General features: G+C 42.0%; 1 protein-coding gene across 1 annotated transcript in view; it reads right to left on the reverse strand.

The window, feature by feature from the left end:
* The window catches only part of LOC103101598 (oxysterol-binding protein-related protein 10-like), a 58,907-nt gene extending 45,740 nt beyond the window's left edge, over positions 1–13,167 (reverse strand). The window contains exons 1-2 of the mRNA XM_056800379.1: positions 13,026–13,167; positions 6,934–7,058 (exon numbers count right to left, since the gene is read on the reverse strand). The gene's annotated coding sequence lies outside the window, so the exon portion shown is untranslated. The remainder of the gene's footprint in view (positions 1–6,933; positions 7,059–13,025) is intronic.
* Positions 13,168–20,185: the final 7,018 nt, after the last annotated feature.

Raw genomic sequence — 20,185 nt, forward strand, 5'->3', positions numbered from 1 at the left:
GACCCTGGGCAAGTCACTTAACCTCTGCCTGCCTCCTTTTCATCAACTATAAGATAAGGATAATAGTAGTGCCTACCTCTGAGCAGGTAGAAAAAACTTAGTCATGTGGTTCTATTTTGTTAGATAATAAACTTTATGAAATAGAATACTTGGGAAGTATTGGACATTAATTTAAATCTTACAGCTCTCAGAGCTGCTAGGAAGATCAAATGAGATTAATGTTTGCCACATTAAAGCACTATATAAATGCTACCTAGGATTATTATTAGAGATGAAGAAAAGTGCTTCTCTTCCTGACACTCAGCTTTCCAGTCAGAGTTGCTTAGATGAAGGTTTTATTCAATGGTTTGAGGCAACAGAAACTATTGGGCATAAAATAAATTTGCTTCAATTCAATATTTACTAACCCTCTACATGCCAGGTTCTATGCTAGGCATCTGGGACTTAGCCTGGTGTTTGGTAAACAGAAGGTGATTCATAAATGCTTGATTTAACTAGGTGCTAAAAATCCAAAAATTAAAGTTAAATAGTCCCTGTCCTCAAGGAGCTTACATTTGACTGGGGGATACAAACATCCAGATAAGTAAATAAGAAGTAGATGCAAAAGATGGAGAGAACTCAGACAACTGGTACGATGAGTAAAATCTTCAAGGAGAAGCTCTAAGTCCCAACTGTGTGGCTGCCATATTAATGAGGATATCTATTTGAAGATGACCTCAAGTTAGCACCTGGATTGGGTGGGTAGTAGAGGTCTTGTGTCTTGTGTTTTGAATGATTGCAAAGTAAAATGCCTTTGGTCTGTGAAACATATACCAAAACTAAAAGCAAAAATCTCCATGAAGAGTGATGGTTGTTTTTTTAATGAGGGGTCAGATGTCATGGGCTCCATTCCCCAGTCTTCTCACTCACTGTATGTCACCTTGGATCTACCTTCACATCTCTTCTTGTTGACGCTTACTTGCCAAAGATCACAGTCAATAAGTGACCAAGGTGGATTTGAATCCAGGTCCTATGATTCCAAACCTAAGCATACTTTCCCAATACGCCATGTTGTCTTTATTAGTCAGCATTTAGAGATATTAATATTCAGAATTACAATAATGTCTAGCTATTTCATTTATTTATTAGGTTTATATTATTTATTAAGTTTTGAGAAATTCAAAATGTTCCTCAGTAGTCTGGAGAAAGTGATTGTTTTCTCCCCAAAATCCAGTTTTCTTATTTCGTGGTTGGAAACTTAAATTAATTCTTTGATATGTATTCAAACTTACAAGCAAAGACCCAATTCTAATCAGTTTATTCAAGATGCACACATGCATTTTATAGTCAGTAAAAATAAAATTTGTCTTCCGAACTTCCTTCCCCCAGAGATCGTGTTTTCATGTCTCCCTTGGTAGTCAGGAGTAGCCCTAACCCAATGGGGAACCCCCAGAGCCTGTCTTCTTCTTGCTTCCAAATAACCTCTCCTTCCTCCTGCTGGTCAAGACTTCCACTCCTGCAAGGAATGCACTAGCTATCAGCGAGGAGAACAACCTGATAAATGAATGAGCCCCGTGGGAGTAATGGCTGAGGATCTAATGGATCACTAATGCCAGCTATATTTTTATTTTAAAAGGGGGACAAGCCAAAAGAATTCATTTCAAAAGGTGGAATTTCTGACAATGTGGCAGATGGGTTAAGGAAATGGTTGAAGGTGGGGAGACAGATCTATGGAAAGAACCTTTCTTACTCAAATCATAATATATTGGGGTTCAGGGTGGCCCCATACAGGCTTTCAAAAGTGTCCACGTTTGTTCTTTCAAAAATGTTCCATGGAGGAAACATTCTTTAGACCCAGAACCAAGAACCACGAAGTGAAAGGAACCTCTCTAAAAATCCTCATGAGGGACTCCTGCCTAAACCTATTCCCAAAAGCCATGGAGCAAACAGGATGCTTTCTTCTGGTGGCTGCCATCATGTCTATAGCTAGGCAACTTTTTCGGAAAACTCTGGCTTTGGCCAATGTGGAGGTGGTCTGGGTTTGGCAAAAGGATGCAGCATTGAGTGGCCTGATGAAAGGAGGCTGGTCCTCCTTCCCGTCCTGATGTCCTGGAGAAAATAAGGCTTTGTTATTTAGGCAAAGGCTGGGTCTCCAAGGAACGCAGAGCAGCAGGCACAAGACTGGCCCCGTCAGAACAATTAAGGGCAAGCATGCAGGTGAGGAAAGTGCTTTCTGGTGACAGGGCTGGGCTGAGAGCGGGTCAGAGATGAGGCCACCATCCTCTGTGACTCATCCTGCTTCTCAATTCTACAATCCCAAACACATGCAACAAGCTAAGGATGACCATCCATTGGGTAGATGTCACAGGACTGATTTTTCGGCAATGGGCTAGACTAGATGGCCCATGAGGTAGGTCCTCTTCAGTCTTCAGATTCTGGGATTCTATTTGCAGAGGTTGGTTTGCCAATAGCACTAGAACAAACTACCCTTCTTCTGGACCAAGGAAGAGGAGCTGAGAAAGAAAAGCTTGTCTTCTAGGAAGCTCTAAGTTTCCAGGATACTGTCCAAAGCATGGATCCACAGCACAGAGACATCTGGGCTTGGGATGTGTAGTTCTCACTTTCCCTTCCTTGCTTACTACTGGGAGCCCAGACCCAAAGAACGCAGATAAGAGAAAGGAAAAAAAAACAAAACAATGGGGAGAGACGTTTACTGGGAAAAAAACTGGGGGTATATATGAAAGGAGAGACAGAGTAACCTAGGAAACAGAGCCAGCCTCGAGGGTGGGACAACACAAGGCAGCCTCAAGAGCTCTCTACACCCATGAAACCTCAGATCCAAATCTGAACCAATAATGCTGTCGAAGGGGCTAAAGGCACAGGTGATGGGGAGAGGGGGAAGGCAATGAATTTAAGGGACAAAAGAGAGATGATAAAGGCAAGTCAGTCAACCCAGGATGACGGAAGCCTACATGAGGAAATGACGACTGACCACATTTGACGATGTAGTAATATGTCATGGGAGCATCATCAAATATTTGGAATTGCTGAATGGCTCCTTGCCATTATCACCCCACTTGCTTCTCTTGTTTTTTTATGTTGTTTTTCAGGATTCCACTATCAATAATTAATCCTCAGAGTAAATCTTTAGGTTAACAGCAGGCCTATGTGGGCATCCCATTGGCCGTGGCCACATCCAGTGTCTAGATTTTTATCCAAATGGCCTCGAAGGCCAAGAAGAGGTAGCCAGGGGAGGGTGGTCTGACCCTGCACACAAAAGGCCATAAACAGAATCTCCAAAGGGCATCCTGGGCTAGAGAGGGAACCCATAACCTGAACTTCTGCTTTCCATTATGTAGCTATTTTAAAAATATCCCCATGAATAAAAGGCAGACACATTTTTTGCCATCTGATCTGAAAGGGCCATTTATGATGCCCACAGGCCTTCTGCAGGGTGATTTTTGCCTTGGCCTTAAGCAAAGCACAGCGTCTCTGATCACAGTGTGCCCACAATAAACAGTGGTACCAGGGTGCAGGATGCTATGGCTGGTCCTCCCAGCTGCCTTTCAGCTCATTCAGCAGCTCATTCAGCACTGCTTCAGTGGACAGCAACCACAGCAGCCCATGGGCCAACATGCATCCAACCCAACAGTGAAGGTCCTGAGCATGGAGCTCCCGGTATGTCAGCCCCCCTCCACCCCCAGTGTAGTGACACTGTCCCATCTCAGGACATCAAACACAGACATGGTGGCAGACAAGACTTGACAGAGGGGCCAGAGGCTCTCTTTTTGATAAATCCAAGTTCCATTTCCATACAGCAGGACGGACTTGGCCGCCATCTTGCAAGTGGTTGCTCAGTATATCGCTGCTGTCATCGTCCTCCTTCTCCAGGCAGCCGTGAACAGGACTGGTTTTCTTGCTCTACCCACACATACACACACACTTTCCACACTTGGCTCTCATAGACTGGTATGCCAGGGGATCTTCCTGAGTAAAAGCTTCGACCTGCAGAAAGGTGAATTTTCAATAAAAACACACCCTGAAAGATAAGAGAAATCACTTCTAAAGAAATCAATCGACAAGCATTTTACTCAGTGCCTACTTTGAGCTGGGCACTAGACTAAGCACTGGGGACACAAAGTGAAAAGCAAAACAACCCCTGCCCTCTAGGGGCTTACATTCTAGCGCTATAAAGAAAACTGGGGCCCAGATGAGCGGATCCAGAGCAAACGCAAGGTGACTGGAGGACAAGGGATGAGGAGAGAGACAAAAAACAAAGAAGACATGCGTGTCTCATCAGCCAGGACAAAGAGGAGCACAATTAGGATGGCAGGATCCAACGGACGAGTGTTTAAACCATTGCTTCCAGGGAGTTTTTGCAAGAAAAATCCATACTGATCCTTTTTTCCTATGTGTGCAGATCTGCCTGGAATCCACTAAAATCTGTAGGCTGCCCATTTTCAAAGAAAGGAAGGTGGAGAAAGGATCTCAGAAGGAACAAAGAAAACACAGGGGAGCAGACAAAGGAATCGAGACTATCTCAGGGTGGCAACAAGCCATCCATGCCCACGGATGCCTTGCTTGCCATGAGAATCCACTAAGTCCACAAGCCTTAACTCTGATCTGGGCAGTGGGGATGAAGAAAAGCAAAAGGCAGGCCCTGCCACGAGGGGCTCCAGAGAGACCACATGCAAACAATGATGGCCAAACAAGGTAGAGCCAGGTTCAACTGGAGACAGACGGTCTCGGGGTGAGGGTGGGGCGCTGGTGTTAAGGTGCCTGGAAAAGGTATCTTGCAGAAGGTGGGACATCAGCGGATTCTCGAAGGAAGAGGGGATAGCTAAAGGGTGGAGGTGAGGAGGAAGAAGAGAAGGAGAATTCCAAGCAAGGGGGACAGCCAGGGAAAATGCCAAGATGGAGCATCTCATGTGAGGAACAGCAAGCGGAGAGGCCAGGGTCGCTGGATCGGAGAGCACGTAGGGGAGGACAGTGTAAGAAGGCTGGAAAGGCAGGAGGGGGGGCACGTTCTTTAGGACTTTAAAGGTCAAAAGAGGATTTCATATTTGTTCCTGGAATAAGAGGGAGTCTCTGGCGTTGACTCAACAGGGGAAGGGTGGCTATGGGCTTAATGGAGATCCATCTGACAGATATCAAATTCATTTTTAAAGTCCAACTGGGTGGCTCAGTAAATTGAGAGCCAGGCTTGGAGACAGGAGGTCCTGGGTTCCTATTTGACCTCAGATACATCCTAGCTGTGTGACCCTGGGTAAGTCACTAAGTCACTTACTGCTCCTCTGCCTTAGGACCAATACACAGTATGGACTCTAAGATGGAAGGTAAAGGTTTTTTATAAAACGTTCTGCCACTCACAAACATCTCTGCTCTCCAAACCAATCCAATCATCACTAGAGGGAGAGTTAGTCCCTTGGCCAAATTTCCTGAAGGCTCCATTCTGACTCTACAGAATGAGAGGTTTGGGGATTCCCTGACGGCAGAATCCTCCGGACAAGTCGCAGAAATCTTATTAGTTATTCCGAGAAGGCGTCTGATGTCAGGTGGTATTTATAATAGCCTTGTTAGCTCCACCCTAGGGATGCGTTTATTCCAAAACCAAACTAAATCTGCAATCGACTCACCTGGAAGCTGCTCCTGCCCTCCCTTCTTCCTTTCCTGCTCCTTCCTACTAACCAGCCACACTTACTCTCCAATCCACTCAATGGCGCAAACACTTTTCTCTGGGGTTTCCTCAGCAAGGGGGGACACATTCAGCTCACAGAGGTGGCCCTTCAGGGAAGAGGACCATCCTCCCTGGGGCCATGGCCTGGCAGGGGAGATGCTCAGAGAGTGTCCCTGCAGAAAGGACCCCCTAAAGTTTTATTCTGATCAAATAAACCCTCTGACAAACCCAAACACTCAAAGTCATCCCAACAGTTTAAGGAAGGAGAGAATTTTTGTCTTTTCCTCTTCATTAAGAGGCTCTTTTGTGTTTATGTGTTTTGGAAATTTTTTTATTTCTTGTTATCAATGGCTTATGTTTTCACAACTCCAGGAATGATGGTCCACAAACATCAATGACTGGGGGTAGCTGGGTGGCTCAGTGGATGGAGAGCCAGGATTGGAGGCAGGAGGTCCTGGGTTCAAAGCTGACCTCAGCCACTTCCCAGCTGGATGACCCTGGGCAAGTCACTTAACCCCCATAGCCTAGCCCTTACTGCTCTTCTGCCTTGGAACCTGTAAGCAGTACGGATCCTAAGATGGAAGGGAGGGTTTAAAAAAAGAGCCAATGATCCTCACTAGATTCAGGTGAGCTAGCCAAGCCTCGGGCTAGATCACTCGTCACCGGGACAGTCAAACCCTTCCAGGTGATGGCCTGGTTTGAGATGGGGTCCCTCTGGGAGCACCAGCTTAAAACAAGCCTTCTCTCGAGTGCCACCAAACGGGAAGAGCTAATGAAACGTGGAGGCCGTCCACTAGTCCTGAGAGACCAGGCAGGGCAGCTGCCAAGACGCCCAGAGCCCACCTTTCCACCTGCTTACAGGATGCAGCCAGCAGCAAAGGGTGACCTCAGCGTGTGTCGTTTCTATAGCAACGCCAGGATACTGATGCTTGGGATCACAGCCAAGATGCCAGGCAGAGGCCTGACCCCTGCTAACTCCCTATGTTCCAGCCAGGAAGGGAAGGGAAGGGAAGGGAAGGGGCGACACTGCCAATGGACCAGGGCTGACTGAATGAGGAAGGAGGCGTCTAGGTGGCAGGAGCAAGTGAGTCAATCGAAAAGCCAGAACGGGCCCCCCAGGAGGCGAGAGAATGGCAGCCACTGACCACCTCGCATCCTCATCCAGACTCGTGGCCAAGGGACAGCTCGAGGACGGCGAGGAGGGGGTGCCCGGCTCGGGGGAGAGCAGGGCTGGCCTCCCCAGCCAAGAAGGCAACGACGGACGCGACACTCACTACCTGGGATCTGGAACAAGTCACTTCCTCTGGGAAGGTGTCAGTTTCCTCACCTTGAAGATGAAGGGGCCGGGGTCGCTGTTTTCCGAGGTCCCTTCCAGCCCCTCTGGATTCAAGAGCTGAGTCTCCTAAACGTCAAAGAAGAGGACTGTTAAGGGGAGGGGACTACGGAGAGGTCTAATAACCAGCACGCAGCGGGGCTAAGAGGATGCGAGAGTCAGCATGGGGGGACGTGTGCGCGGCCAGAAAGCCTCGGCAGAAGGGTCCCCCCTCAGCGAAGGTCCTTCCAGACAGCCTCAGCGCCTCCTTTACTCCCCCAAATGACTCCTGCATTCAGGGTTGGCTTCTCTGAGTACACGTTGACCCCCTAAAACACGAGGTCCTGGAGGGCTGGGCGCGGTGGTGGAAAACCCTGTTCTTTCCTTGTCATCTCTGTCCATCATCGTGGCACGGAAGTGTCCCAGTCCATCCCTGTCCCACTTCCTTCTTGTTTTTTGCATTCGCTCGGCGCCGAGTCGTGAGAGAAGTAAATGGTACCAGGGGCATCCGTCTGGATGGAGAATCGATTGTTTGGCAGCTTTTAGCCATTATGGAATCGGTTTAGGCATGAAAAGGCATCCCAAATTCAATGAAGTACCTCACTCTTCTAACCAGGATCTGTTCTCCGGAACCAATTAGGGGCCAGATTTGGGGCTTCACATCACTAGATCATGCAGGAGTGTAATTAATGGGAACTCTATACAGGTGTCATCTCGATAAATAGAGTGATATAAATATAAAATTGAATTTGATATTTTAAATGAGAATACTTTTTTATTCAATTATGTTTTATCTCAAGCATCCAATGACTGGCCCTATAACTATATTTATTTTTATTAGTTAATTTATATTTTTTTAAATTTTATTTAATTAGTCAATTTACAACATTTTTCCCTGGTTAAGAATATTTTTCCATGGTTACATGATTCATGTTTTTTCCCTCCCCTCTTCCCCCCCGCCCCCAGTAGCCAACAAGCAATTCCATAGGTTTTACACGTGTCATTGATCAAGACCTATTTCCACATTATTGATATTTGCACCAGGGTGATCGTTTTAAAGTCTACATCCCCAATCATATCCCCATTGACCCATATGATCAGACAGTTGTTTTTCTTCTGGGTTTCCACTCCCACAGTTCTTTCTCATTAAGTCCCTCAGAATTGTCCTAGATAATTGCATTGCTGATTTGATTGTGCCTCTGTGTATAATGTCTATAACTATATTTAAACAAATTAATTTGAACCCATAAAACAGCTTAACTTCTCAGTCCATGCCACCGGCATCTCTGTTCATCCATTCCTGTTTAATTTTCATTTTATATAGTCAGAGTTCCATTTTTATTTTGCACAATTTCGGAATAACAAAGCCCTTTCTGGATTTCCTTTATTTCTCACCTGGATCCATTTTAATTGCATTATAATATGGCATCATGTTAATGTAGTCTAATTTATTTAGCCATTCTGCTGTCATTTAGAATATCTGCCATTTTCCACAATTGCAAATAATGGTGCTCTAAATATTTCTGCACAGAGATCTTTTTTTTTTTTCTGTGAGAATATACTTTCAGGGCAAATATTTCAAAATGGAATTGTTCAGCCAAATAACATGATTATTTTAGTCACTTGTGTTGGATCTGTTACAGATGCTTAGCAGAAAGATACTCCTAACTTTGCAATTTTCCCAACGATAAATGAGCCTTTTTTCCCCAAAGTAGCATCATCACCGAGTTCAAGTGCTTTGTGTTATTTTTGCCAGTTTGGGGGGCGAGAAGTGCCTCAGAGTTATTTTGTTTGCATTTCTTAGACTGTTAGTGGGGTTGAACATTTTCCAAAGCAATTACTAATAATTTTTGTTTCTTGTTTTCTAAACTGCTCATACATACCTTTTAGCCATTTACTGGAGAATTGGAGGTGCCTCTGAATATTTGAACAATCCTTATATATCCTACCTGCCAAATGCTCGTCTGTCATTTGACACATTTTCTCCATCTAGTATTTGTTTATTTTTACCATATTGCTTATTTTAAATGTTTTCTATTTTTATGTAACCAAATACACCTCTCCCTAATAATTTCTTTTGCTAAAAATCTCTCTTTCTTCCACAATAGAGATAAATATATTATTATATTTTCATTCATCATTTTTTTTTAAATCCTTACCTTCTGTCTTGGAATCAACACTGAATTCTGGTTCCAAAGCAAAAGAGCAGTAAGGGCAAGGCAATGGGGATTAAGTGACTTGCCCAGAGACACATAACTAAGATATATATCTGAGGCCAAATCTGAACACATGTCCTCCCATCTTGACGGCTGGTTCTCAATCCACTGAACCACCTAGCTACTGACTTTCATCCATAATTTTAAAATAGTTCAGACTGCCATCTAGAACGGAAGGGTCATAGATTTTTAATGGGAAAAGACAGCAATCATTGAATCCAATGCCACCTACCACCCACCTTTTTTAAGCAGATGACACTGAGGCTTAGAAAGGTTAAGTGACTTCCCAAGGGTGTAAGACAGAATTTGAACCCAGGTCTCGCAGCTTCTAAGTTGAGCATTCTATCCTCTATGCACTGCCTTGCCTAACTAGATTCACTCATCTATGTGGTGTGAGGCACTGATCTAAATCTACTAAACCTTAAAATTTCTTAGACTTATGAATGTTGGAAATTTCCCCATTGGGAAATCTCATACTGGAAAAAATTTCCTACTGATAGTAAGAACTCTATTGGAATGTGAACCCCCTTGGCATGGGAGGATCCTTCTCCTCCCTACCTAAGACTACTTTAGGACAGAAACCTTTTGCTAAACAATGGAAAGGGCTTTGACCTATGCTTAAGCATAGAACAGGAAGTTCTTTGAGTCATGATTGATTTTAGAATTGATACAATAGAGATACTTGGAATGACGGAACCAGGTCTTGAAACTACAATCTCCACCCTACTCAGAGTAAAAGGATTTAGGAAGGGCTGCAGCAAGGATCAAGATTTAATTATTTGAGAATATGACCTTCAACAGACATGTGCAAAGCCACAGACCTCTGGGCGGTCCTGGGTTAAGCTAGAGCCACCATTGGCACAGGGAAGACATGGACAGTGATTGAGATGTGAGAACTGAGGGGAGGGAACTTGGATGGTTTCCTTAAAGATAGCGGGGTCTGAGGACTAGGGGAGTTCAAGAGGTTTTTGCTCTGAGAGGTTGTGCTCTGAGAAGTTTTGCTCTGAAGGAGGCTGGAGGTGGAGGCCGCTGAGACTGTTTCTCCATTTTGGTCACGTGAGTGATAGGGACTGATCTCTTTTCTTTGCCTCAGCTATCTAAGGGCTTGGGCCATTTGGCCCAGCCTAAACAGAGGGGGTATTTAAGCCCTATTCCCTTCTCTCCCCTTTCTCTCTCTCTCTCTCTATCGCTCTCTCTCTCTCTCTCTCTCTCTCTCTCTCTCTCTCTCTCTCTAATACCTTTCTTCCTCCTGTTTGTAATTAAACTCCATAAAAGGTTGACTGCTGACTTGAGTTTTCATTTAGGAATTACATAGCTGAATTCCTTGGTGACCTTAAATTAATATATATCAGTCTTTTAAAGTGATTTCCTTGTCACACTACCAGTCATGATCATGATCATCCCCAATTCGCAAATAAGATGGGGGAGAGGGACAAGCGCTCCGATTTCACTGGCATGAGGAGCTCCCAGGTGGGAAGAGGCTCTCTGCAACTTAAGAGCCTTAAGAGTGTTTCCTTGACTGCCCTGGGTTCACAAGAACCAAATGGCCAGCTACGCCTCTGAGGTCTTCAAGCTTCTGCTCAAGACTCAGATACTCTGGTCAATGCTTTCTAGAGCCTTCTGTCAATATCTTCTGCCTCTCCACGAGTCCCCGGAGGGAGATACGAGAGGTCAAAGACGAGCCTTGGGAGGTCCTCCGTTATGTCTCGGTGATCCGTGATGGGGTGACAGCCGGCCTTTCTTCCTGTTATCAGCTGGACAACAGAGGCTTGGGTGCCCCCTAGCAAGAACCCAACTCACTCCTTGACCACATGTCTCCTCTTCCTCCACCACCCAACTAAGCTGCGGCTTGTCAATGCACACCATCAAAATGGCACTGAATACAAGCGAGCCCCGTGCTTTACACCAGTTTTTAGTGGAGTTGTTTCTAAGATTTCTCCATTGCACATTATTTTGGCTCCTGTTTTAAGGTCGATCCTTTTTTGTTTTGTTGAGGAAATACTCCTTTATTGCTATTCTTTTTAGTATTTTTTAACATCATAAAGGAAAAATGAATTTTATCAAAGGCTTTTACTGCATCTGTATGACCCAATTTTGGGGGGGTTATTTCTATGCTGGTGCAACGCAGGCAATTATGGTATAAGTTCCAATTACCTAAGATCAATCGTTTTTAAAGCACTGCTATGGGCAAGTATTAGCTAGGACTTTATTTAGTATTTTTGCATCTACATTCTTTTTTTTCCCTTTAACCCTTACCTTCTACCTTAGAATCATTACTAGGTATTGGTTCCAAGGCAGAAGAGCAGTATGGGCTAGGCAATGGGGGTCAAGTTAAGTGACTTGCCCAGGGTCACAGAGCTAGGAAGGGTTTGAGGCTGCATTTGAACCCAGGATGTCCCATCTTAAGGTCTGACTCTCTATACACTGAGCCACCCCGTTGGCCCTTGTATCTACATTCAATTAAAAAAATCAATCTAGAATTTTCGATTTGATGTTATCTTTGCCAGGTTTTGCAAAACTAGATCATTTCATATGTGCTACATGAAAGGTATTGGCTATCATTTCATCTTGCGCTATATTTACGCATGATCTACATAGTAAAGCGATTATGGGTCCCAGAAGATATGAAAGAATTTACCTAAGAATCCCTCTAGGGTGTGTGTGTGCGTGTGATAATTCACTAGAAACCTGGCCTATTTTTCCTTTGAAATTATCTAAAATGATTGCTTTCTTAATTTGGACTTTTGTCAATAACCATCTGTCTCACTCAGATTTTTTTATTGTGTTAGCATACACCAACTTATACTGTTCCCTGATGATATTCATCATTGTTTTTGTTTATTGTGGTGCCTCTCTTTTAAGTTTTTTAATAACTCTTACTTGCATTATAGAATCAATACGGTATCCGTTCCAAGGAGAAGAGCGGTCAGGGCTAGGCAAGGGTGGGTTAAGTGACTTGCACAGGGTCACATAGAAAGGAAGTGTCTGAGGCCAGATTTGAACCCAGGACCTCCCATTTCGAGGCTTGGCTCTCTCTCCACTGAGCTGCCTAGCGGTTCCCCTACACACCCACTCTTGTTTTGATCACTTCGTTGATTTGCTTATAACATTTTCCATCCATTTCATTTCCCTCCATAAAACAGCTTGTGATTCTGCTTTTTAATTTAATTGTTCTTTCATTTATTATTTCCCTTAACTCAATTTAAAAAATAATAAATTTGTATTTTTTAAAATCTCAGTCATTTCCAGAAATACTCCTTCTTTTCCCTTCTCTTCTTCCCCAAATGGGCCAGGAAGAACAGCAAAGCAAAATCCACCCACCCAGAGACTCTCCCTGAGGCTCACGGTGCAAACAGAGGGGCTATTTCCACATGGATTCCCCAAGGGCTGAGGCTGGCCAAGGCAAAGGCTTGAGGTGGGCTCAGTTTGTTCGCCCCTCGCATTACAATCTCTATTTTTTTAACTTCTCTTGGATTTGGGGCTAAGATGTCTCTACAATGCCCATCACTTCCTGTTATTTACCATCACTCACGGAGAATGCCGTGACCTCTTTGACTGGTCAGGTGATTTCCAGACACAGTCATTTCCAATGGGAGGCGCCAGGCAGGCATGGACAAATGGGGCTCACCCTGTTCTGCCGTTACTATCAAGTTGGTGGTCCACTAAGACAGGAAGCTCATTTTCATCTCAACTCTCCCCATGCTGGCTTTTTACAACAGCTTTTGTTACGTTTGCAGGCAGCCTTCCCGCGGGGCCCGTCCTGACTCTCAGACAATCACACAGCAGCCCCCCAGCCCTCCCCAGCCAGGCACCCCCCCCCCCCCCCGGCCAAGGCACCTACCGAGGTACTCTCGATTTTCGGTTCTTTCCGGATCACTGGTGGAGACGGTGCAGTTCGCTGCAGGGATGACGACGTGAGTGCCGGGAGGACCTGATACGCGCTGCAGTAGTGAGAGGATGTGGGGGATATTAGCTCGTCTGCTTCAACCTGGGGGGACAAGACAGGACGGCCGTCAGGCCCGGGGCACGGCACGGGAGGGCGGACGGTCAGCGGCTCTCTGCCCGCACGAGCCCTCGGAGAGCCCCAGCGCCCTCGCTCCGCTGAGCCGACGACGGGAGCATCACCTGGGGAGGCCCACGGAGGGGAGCGAGGGGGGTCCCACTACGGCTCCAGCCATTGCCCCATCCCACTGGAGACTGAACCACAGCCACAGCCACTCGTGCGGGAGCGCCGGGCCCAAAGCCTGGGCTGGGCAGGCGGCTTCCACCCTGCTCGGGGAGTGACCAAAGGCCATTTTATGCCTCTGGACCTCTGGATCTGGGTTCAAATCTGGCCTCACATACTTCCTGGACAAGGCTCTTAACCTCGACTTGCCACTCTTAGAATTGGACACTAAGATGGGGCATTTGGGTGGCTCAGTGGATGAAGAGCCAGACCCAGAGATGGGTCCTGGGTTCAACTCCGGCTTCTGGATTAGAGTCATGGATCTCTGTTAGCTTCCGTTCCCAAGGTCAACCAGGTCAAAGTGCAGGCTGGATGCCATTTGGTAAACTGAGGCTGAAATTTGAAGTAGAACCGACAGGAAGGGTTCCTTAAACCTTTCGGGGCCAGGGAGCCATCTTGTCTGGTAGGTATCGCCAGCTCCGTGACCACTATCCCAAATGAATAGGGTGGCAGGATTATCACTCAGTCCTGGCTGGGTTATTTTAGGTGGGGTGGAAGAAAGTTGGTGAGTCCCCTCCCTGGCCTGCTTTCATCCTCCCCGACCCCATTAGTTATCATTTTTTAATCCTTTCCCTCTTTATAGCTTAGTGTTCATTGTTTAAACCCTTGCCTATATGCCTACAATATACCTACAGCATATTGGTTCCAAGGCAGAAGAGCAATAAGGGCTAGGCAATGGGGGTTAAGTGACTTGCCCAGGGTCACATAGTTAGGAAGTGCCTGGGGCCAGATTTGAACCCAGGACCTATCTCTGGGTCTGGCTCTTCATCCACTGAGCCACCCAAATGCCCCATCTTAGTATCCAATTCTAAGAGTGGCAAGTCGAGGTTAAGAGCCTTGTCCAGGAAGTATGTGAGGACAGATTTGAACCCAGATCCTCCCACCACCAGGGCACCTGATGCTCCATCCACTGTGCTATCTAGCTGCCCCTGATATTGATGTGGGGAAGCGCTATAAAAATGTGATCAGAAATTATTAATGCTAACGTCACTCAATGATAATCAAATCATATGGCCCCTTCATAACAACCCAGGGATGGTTGTCTTAAATTATGACCAGAAAGACGACAATGACGATAAATACCAGTAAACCAATAATGGCACCCAAAGTGGACCAAATTCCAAACTAAAAAGAGAGGGAAAACCCCACAATTGGCCATTTATGTTAACGAGATAAAATCAGAACAACCCAAGTTTGCTCTGTGTACTTTTCCAGATGACCGCAAGTATAATATGAGAAATAGTGGCAAATGCTTTGCCAGAATCTGGGCCGTCCTATCTACAGCATCTCTAGACCTGCTAATCTAGCAACTCTATAGAGAAGGAAATGCCATTGGTATGGCACAGACTAATCGATGAATAAACGTTTGCTCAATAAATGATGTTCTTTGGAAATCGAGGAGAAAATGGAAACACAGAATAGTATCACAAGAACAGATGTGGAGTTAGAAGGCTGCGATTGAACCCAGTGTTATTTTTAAGTAGTGTTTTTATAATCAAACGGTCATATATAAAATTAAATTATTTTTATAAAATGTTAATATTATAACAACCACCTCAAGGAGGAGGTTTGTCCCTTTCCTTGTTTTGAAAATACCTTAAAAATACTTTTTTTGGTGTCCTTAACAGTTTTAGTTCATTTTGAATTTTTACAGTTCTCTTTCGGAACCTCCCTGGGTTCTGTTCTGTACCCTTGTCTATCCCTTAAATATGTCCTTTAAAAATACGATGGCACATAAAGACACATCTTGCCTGAGCTCTCCCAAATTCCTCTCCAAGCAAATTTAAAATAATGCCTCATCAAAACACATTCTGGAGCAGCAAAAAAAAAAATGGGATGAAACAATTTTCCATCCCAAGACAATCTAGAAGGTTGGCAGGAAAGGTCCATCACACCAGGGTGAGAGGAGAGTGCAGTCCAGTGCAGGCAACACCCCCAACAAACCAGCAGCAGGCCCTGTGGTGACTGAATTGACAACAAACAACAACAACAAAAGAACCTGACCATAGAAAGTTACTATGGTGACAGGGAAGATCGAGACACAAATTCAGAAGACAACAAAGTCAAAACTTTCACATCCAAAAGCTCAAAAAAATGTGATTTGGTGACGGGCCCAAAAAACAATTCCTGTAAGAGCTCAAAAAAGACTTTAGAAATTAAATAAGAGAAGCAGAGGGCAAATTATGGAAAGAAATGAGAGAGACACAAGAAACTCATAAAAGATGAAACTGCTTATAAAGGAGGCACAAAAAATGAAGAAAATGACAACATAAAAAAAAACAGAATAGACCAAACGATAAAAAAGACACAAAAATCTACTTTAAAAGAGCAGAACTGGTCACATGGGAAAAGATGTAAAAAAAAAAAATTAACTGATGAAAGGGACTACTTAAAAAGTACAACTGGCCAAATGGAAAAGGAGGTATAAATGTTCATTGAAGAAAATAATTCCTTAAAAATTGGAATTGGACAAGTAGAAACACATGACCCCATGAGACATCAAGAAGCAATTAAACAAAATCAAAAGAATGCAAAAAATGACAAAATGAAGAAAAAAATGGAAAAAAGTGAAATATCTAATTGGAAAAACAATTTACAAGGAAAATAGGTGCAAGAGATCATCTAAGAATTACTGAATTACCTAAAAGCCATGATTTTTTAAAAAAGAGCCTAAATACAACATTAAAAGACATTATCAAGGAAAATTGCCCTGATATTCTCAAACGAGAAAAAAATTAAAATTAAAAGAATTCACCAATCAAATCCTGAAAGACATCCCAAAATAAACACTCCTAGGAATAATATAGCCAAATTCTAGATCTCCCAGACCAAGAGGTAAATACTATAAGCAGCTAGAAAGAAAGAATTCAAATATTGTGGAACCACAATCAGACTTACATAAGACTTAGCAACTCGTTCATTAAAGGATTGGAGCACTTGCAATATGATATTCCAGAAGGCAAAGGAGCTAAGATTACAAACAAAAATCACCCACTAGGGGGAAAATGGATATTTAATGAAAAAAAAGACTTTCATGGTAAAAAAAAAAAAGACCATAGCTTAGCTCCAAATACAAGATGCAAGAGTATCATAAAAAGATAAATAGGAAAAAAATTTCTCTTAAGGGAATCAATAAGGCCAAACTGTTTACATTGCTACATGGAAAGATGATACTTGTAACTCTTAGGAACTTTATCACTATTATTAGGGAAACTAGAAGGAATATACTTAGAGGGCACATGGGAGTGATTTAATATGATATTCAAAAAATAGAATTAAGGGGTAAAAAAAGAATATATTAGAAAACAGAAGGAGAGACAGAATTGGATCAAATATCTCCTATGAAGAGGCATAGAAAAGATATTCCTGTACAGGTGGAGATGGGCGGGGGGGCAACATCTGAAACTTACTCTCATCAGAAATGGTTCAAATAGGAGATGACATTTACACTCAGTTGGGCAGAGAAATCTATCTTATAGGGAAGAAAGAAGGGAAGAGGGAAGAGAAGGGAGAGGGATTGATAGAAGGGAGAATGAATTAGGGAAGGTGGTGGTCAGAAGCAAAACATTTGTGAGCAAGTAAAGACTAGAAGGGGAGAGGCAGAGCTAGAGAGAGAGACAGACACAGAGACTTAGAGAGACAGAAAGACAGAGAGAGAGAAATGGGAAAATTGGATAATAGAGGGGAAATACGTAGTAATCACAACCATGAAGGTGAATAGAAGGAGCTTATTCATCAAATAAAAGTGGATAGCAGACTGGATTAAAAACTAGAATCCTACAATATCTTATTTACGAGAAATATCGTTGGAACAAGAAGACACACAAAGTAAGGGTGGCTGGAACAAAATCAGCTAAGCTTCAGCTAAAGTTATGAAAGCAGGGAGAACCATCATGATCTCAGACTAAGCAAAAATAAATCTCCCTAAAAGAGATAAGGAAGGAAACTACATATAGAGAAAAGGTATCATCGACAATGAAATAACATCAACATGAAATATATCCACACCAAATGGCATGTCATCCGCATTCTTAAAAGAGGAATTAAATGAATTATAGGAGGAAATAGACAATAAAATTATACTAATGTGGAGGCCTAAACTTTCCTCACTTGACACTAGATAAATCTAACCAAAAAATAAATAGGGAAGAAGAAAGTGAATAGAGTTTTAGAAAAGTTTATATATATTTATATATATATATATATATATATATATATATATATATATATATATATATATATATATATATATATATATATATATATATATATATATATATATATATGATAGATCTCTAAAGAAAACTGAATGGGAAAAGAAAGGAATATATCATTTTCTCATTGGTACATGACACTTACACAAAAACTGACCATGTATTTGGTCATTAAAACCTCACAATCAAATGCAGAAAAGCAGAAGTAGTAAATGCACCCTTTTCAGAACACCATGCAATTAAAATTACATGTGATAAAAATTAAATTCAATAAAGGGCTGCAGGGCAGCTGGGTGGCTCAGTAGCTAGAGAGCCAGGCCTAGAGACAGGAGGTCCTGGGTTCAAGTCTGTCCTCAGACACTTTCCAGCTTGTGATCCTGGGCAAGTCACGTCACACACACCCCGCCCCCCACTGCTTAACCCTTACCACTATTCTGCCATGGAACCAATACACAGTATTGATTCTAAGGTAGAAGGTTTTTTTAAGGACCACAGAAAGATTAAAAATTAGTTGGTAACTAAATAATTTAATCCCAAAGAATGAGTGGATCAAAGAACAAATCATAGAAACAATAGATAATTTCATTAAAAGAGAATGGCACAAACAAATCAATATACCAAAATTTCTGAGATGTAAAGTAATACGTAGGGGTAAATGCATATCTCTAAACACATGAAAAAAATAAAATAAAAAGGGAGAATAGGTCATTGAATTCAGCATGCAACTAAAAAAAAAAGCCAAACTAGGAAAAAAACTCGAAAAATTTAAACCCAACTAAATATCAAATTGGAAATCCTGAAAAATCAAAGAAAGGATCAGTAAAACTGAAAGTAAGAAAATCATTGAATTAATAAATAACAGGTTTTATGAAAACTACAATAAAATAGATTAAGCACTGGTTAGTTTGATTTAAAAAGAAAACCAAATTATCAATAACAAAAACAAAAAGGTGAATTTACTACTAATGAAGAGGAGATTAAAGCAATTATTATATTATAAATATTAATATGTTTTGCAAAATTATAAGCCAATAATAAATCTAACAATCTATGTGAAATGGGTGAACATTAAAAAAATATAAATTGTCCAGATTAACAGAAGAAATAGAATACTTAAATAATCCCATTTCAGAAAAAGAAATTAAAGAAGCCATCAATGAACTCCCTAAGAAAAAATCCCCAGTCAAATGGATTCACAAGTGAATTCGACAAACATGTAAGAAACAATTAAAACAAATACTAAATAAACTGCTTGAAAAAATAGGTAGAGAAGGTTTCCTAACAAATTCCTTTTATTTCATAAATATGGAACTGACACTTAAACCAGGAAGAGACAAATCAGAGAAAGAAAATGATAGACCAGTTTCTCTGAGTATTGATGCAAGGATTTGAAACAAAACATTAAAAAGAGATTAAAGCAAAATATCACAGGATTCATATATTACAACCAGGTGGAATTTATACTAAGAATATAGGACTGGATGAATATGAGGGAAACTGTTAGCATAATTGATCACATCAAAGACAAAAACAACAGAAATCATAGGATTATCTTTTTTTTTTTTAACCCTTACCTTCCATCAAGGCAGAAGAGTGGTAAGGGCTAGGCAATGGGGGTCAAGTGACTTGCCCACAGTCACACAGCTGGGAAGTGTCTGAGGCTAGATTTGAACCTAGGACCTCCCATCTCTAGGCCTACCTCTCAAACCACTGAGCTACCCAGCTGCCCCCAATCATATGATTATCTTAACAGATTAAGAAAAGGCTTTTGACAAACTACACCACCAATTCCTATTGAAAACAATTAGAGAACATAGCAATTAAATGGAGTTTTCTTAAAATGGTAAATAGTATCAATCTAAAACCATGAAATAGCATTATGTATAATGAGGATAACAGCTAGAAGCTTTCCCAGCAAGATCAAGGGTAAAGAAAGGATGCTGATCATCACTACTATTATTCCAGATTGTATTAGAAATGATCATTTTAGCAATGAGACAGAAATGGAAAGAATTAGAATAGCCAATGAGTAAATTTAAAAAATCACTCTGAAGATGATATGACTGCATAGCTTAGACAATCAACTAAAAGACTATTTATATGAAATAGTGAAAAACTTTTGCAAAGCTGCAGGACACAAAATAAACCCACATATATCATCAGCATTTCTATATATTACCAACAATGTCTAGCAACAAATTTCATTTAAAATAACTATATATATAAATATAAATATAAAATCCCTAGGAATCTGCTTGCCAAGACAAAATCAGGAATTATATGAACATAATTATAAAACATTTTTCACACTAATAAAGTCTGATCTAAACAACTGAAAAAGTATTAATTGCTCATGGGTAGGCTGAGCTAATATTATAAAAATGACAATTCTACTGAAATTAATTTACCTATTGAGAAACATATCAAAGTACCAAATAGTTATTTTATGAAACTAGAAAAAATAAAAACAAAATTCGTATAGAATAAAAGATCAAGAATACCAAATGCATTAATGAAAAAAATGTGGAAGATGGTGGCCTAGCATTACCATTTCTCAAACTG

Source organism: Monodelphis domestica, chromosome 5, assembly GCF_027887165.1.
Source record: "Monodelphis domestica isolate mMonDom1 chromosome 5, mMonDom1.pri, whole genome shotgun sequence".
Classification (NCBI taxonomy): Eukaryota; Metazoa; Chordata; class Mammalia; order Didelphimorphia; family Didelphidae; genus Monodelphis; species Monodelphis domestica.